General features: G+C 46.7%; 1 long non-coding RNA gene across 1 annotated transcript; it reads right to left on the bottom strand.

Annotated features, from left to right (window-relative positions):
* Positions 1–399: 399 nt before the first annotated feature.
* LOC121964597 lies at positions 400–2,438 on the bottom strand. Its single transcript, XR_006107379.1, has 2 exons — positions 2,047–2,438; positions 400–1,509 (listed from the first exon to the last, which is right to left on the bottom strand). It is a non-coding gene; the product is annotated as an uncharacterized LOC121964597 (long non-coding RNA).
* Between the last annotated feature and the right edge of the window lie 900 nt (positions 2,439–3,338).

Below are 3,338 nucleotides of genomic sequence, written 5' to 3'. Positions count from 1 at the left end.
AGACGGGAAGGAGAGAGTAGGAGGAGAGAGAGAGAGAAGAGGAGGAGGAGAGAGGAGGAGAGAGACAGGGGAAGGAGAGAGGAGGAGGAGAGAGAGAGAAGAGGAGGAGGAGAGAGGAGGAGAGAGAAAGGAGAAGGAGAGAGGCGGAGGAGAGGAGAGGAAGAGGAGAGAGAGACAGGAGGAGGAGAAGCAGGAAGAGGAGGAGGATGGTCGTGAAAGAGTTAAACTCTCTGAAACACAAACACAGCCGGTCTGTTGGTCGTCAGGAGGACCGATGATGTTAACGCCGGCCTGCAGTCGCCATGGTAACGGCTGAGCCGTCCTGCAGACTTCCAGTAAACACGGAGCCAGAGCGAGGAGAAAGACCCGATCACAGGAAACACACAAACAACACGCAAGAAGAAATAAATATCTTTAATAAAAGCAGAGAAACAAAATCTACATTCAGCTCACAGCAGAGATCCAGCCCATAATAACCCCTGACCCAGTACGATCCAGCCCATAATAACCCCTGACCCAGTACGATCCAGCCCATAATAACCCCTGACCCAGCACTGCAAGCCCATGCCAAAAACACGCAGCAGTCTAGCGTGTTGCTTCTGACACGTTAGAAAAGTAAAAGGTCTGATTCAGAGAAGCTGTCCTGCTGTCTGTCCATCCTCAGGACGTTAAAGGGACAGTATACTGGCGAGAGACACTGACAGACCACCGCTGACCAGACTCTTTGACAGAGACCAGGAGCCACATGGTGGGAGTTAGTATCCACACGCTTAGACATAAAAATGTTAATAACAGGTGGTAACCACATGTTTGGGATAAAGACAGGTAGAAGCCACATGTTGGGAGTTATTAGCCACATGTTGGCAAATGGTAGCCACATGTCAGAGGATAGTATCCATATGTTGTGATATGAAAGTTGTGGTAGTAGGGGAAGTGGTAGTCACATATTTGGATATTGAAGCCACATCTGAGAAAGTGATAGCCAAATGTTGGAACTTGGTAGCCATGTGTTGGGAGGTGATAGCCAGCCATTGGGTAGTTATAAAAATACAAGTTGATGCGTGGTTACCATGGGCTGAAGAAGTAGTCGTATGTTGTGATGTCCTAGAATGATGCGAACATGGTTTGGACTTTGGTAGCCACGTGTTGGAACATAGTAGCTACGTGATGAGATAATTAAATATTGTGCTGAAACAGATGGAAGTCACATATCAGGAGGTGGTGGCCATGTTTTTGGGAAACAAGCAGTGGCCACATGTTTGGAGTTAGTAGCCACTTGTTGCAAGGTGGTAGCCACATGTTGGGAGGTGGTAGCCACATGGCGGGAGTTAGTAGCCCAGTGCGGGCTTCAGGCTGAGGGGGGGGCAGACTGGGGCAGCTGGTAGAAGCCTTTCTTCCTGGATCTCCTCAAGTATTCGAGGAGCAGAGCAGAGGCTGCGAGCCCAGTGGCGGCACAGAGAACTGGGACAATGTAAGCAGTGAGACTGGGAGGAGGACTGGAGCTTCTCTCTGAAACCAGCAAGACAAAAACTTCACAACAAAACAAAACAGATACATCGATTTCACCAAACATAAAAATACACAAAATTGAAATACACCATTTTCACCATCAGACATAAACTCAGGGGTCAGACACATATTGTAATATACTTTTCCAGGACTTTGAGGTAGATTTAAAAACCAGACATTCTCTGAAACAACCATCGACGCTCCTTATTGGTTCTTTTTATCACTATATAACAGCTTTCTATATGTGTATTATTTAAACAATAATGACTTCAGAGCATTATAAGGACTGGGGGGGTCTTACTGGTGTGATTGACCTCTGACACTGAGGCTAAAGACTTGAACCTGGTACTGACTGGTCTAACTGGTTTCACTGGTCTGACTGGTTTAACTAGTCTGACTGGTCTAACTGGTTTGATTAGTCTAACTGGTTTGACTGGTCTTACTGATGTGACTGGTATAACTGGTCTGACTGGTATAACTGGTTTGACTGGTCTTACTGATCTGACTGTTATAACTGGTTTTACTGGTCTGACTGACCTCTGACGCTGAGGCTGAAGACTTGGAGCTGGTACCCGAGCTGGTTGCTCACATTGACCTGGTACAGCCCGGAGTCTTTGGCAGTGACGTTGACCAATAGGAAGGTGCCGTTGGTGGAGAACAGCTCCGTCCCGTTGGTCAACTTCTTCAGGACAATGGCAGACGGTGGAAAGCTGATGGTCTGGCAGCAGATAGTGACATTTTGTCCCTCCTGGACCACCGTAGACGGCAGGACGAGGACAGTGGTGTTCCTCGGAGGAGCTGCACCAAAAGACAGCGGATTGATTAGAAACTGGTCACATGACTCTCAGAGCGACAGGATGTGACCTGAAGATAAAAAACATAAAGTCTGAACCAAGCTTCTGAGGAAGTGGATTAACACCGTTTGAGCCAGTCACATGATGACACTGACCCAGAAAGACTTTTCCACGTTGACTAACATGAGGAAAGAGACGTCTGTAAATCAGTAAATCATTTTTTGTGAGCATCAAAACCCACAAAATTTCTTCTATCCCTGTCTGGATGGAAACCATCCGGTTCGATAACATTTGGAAAGTCTAAAAGAGCTGCAAGATTTAATTTTTTAGACTGCCATTCAAGCTAACGGAGGCGCTAATCCAAAAGTTGGCCACTCCGCCGGAGTTAACCGCTCGGCAGCATTTGGTTGCCATTAATCTCTACTACACCACTCAATGGGCCAGTAATCGGATTTGAAACATTTCTTAACCCGGAAAAAGAGCTTTTTCTGCCTCATGCACGACTGAGCAGCTCTCATAGGAATGAACGAGGCCCCGCTCCCACAGCTGTATCCAGACTTCCTTATAATACATACATGGTCTAAACACGTTTGTTTTAACATCAGTAACTGGACACGTTTTCAGAGACCGTCTCTTCAGTCAGAATCCGTCTTGTCAGAGTCCCTCTCTTCAGAGTTAGTCTCTTTAGTCAGAGTCCGTGTCCTTTCAGTCGGAGTCCGTCTCTCCTTTTTTGGAGTCAGTCTCTTCAGACTCTGTCTCTTCAGTCAGAGTCCGTCCCTTCAATCAGAGTCCTTTTCTTCAGAGTCTGTCTCTTCAGTCAGAGTCTCTCACTTGAGAGTTCATCTCTGTAGTCAGTCTCTCACTTAAGTCAGAGTCTCTCACTTCAGTCAGAGTCTGTCTCTTGAGTCTGTCTCTTCAATCAGAGTCTGTCTCTTTAGTCAGACTCCGTCTCTTCACTTAAAGTCTGTCTCTTCAGAGTCCTTCTCTTCAGAGTCCGTCTCTACAGAGTCCATCTCTTCAGAGTCTGTCTCTTCA

The sequence above is a fragment of the Plectropomus leopardus genome, unplaced genomic scaffold (genome assembly GCF_008729295.1).
Source record: "Plectropomus leopardus isolate mb unplaced genomic scaffold, YSFRI_Pleo_2.0 unplaced_scaffold1628, whole genome shotgun sequence".
NCBI classification, from domain to species: domain Eukaryota; kingdom Metazoa; phylum Chordata; class Actinopteri; order Perciformes; family Serranidae; genus Plectropomus; species Plectropomus leopardus.
This window is presented reverse-complemented; position numbering and strand designations above follow the sequence as displayed.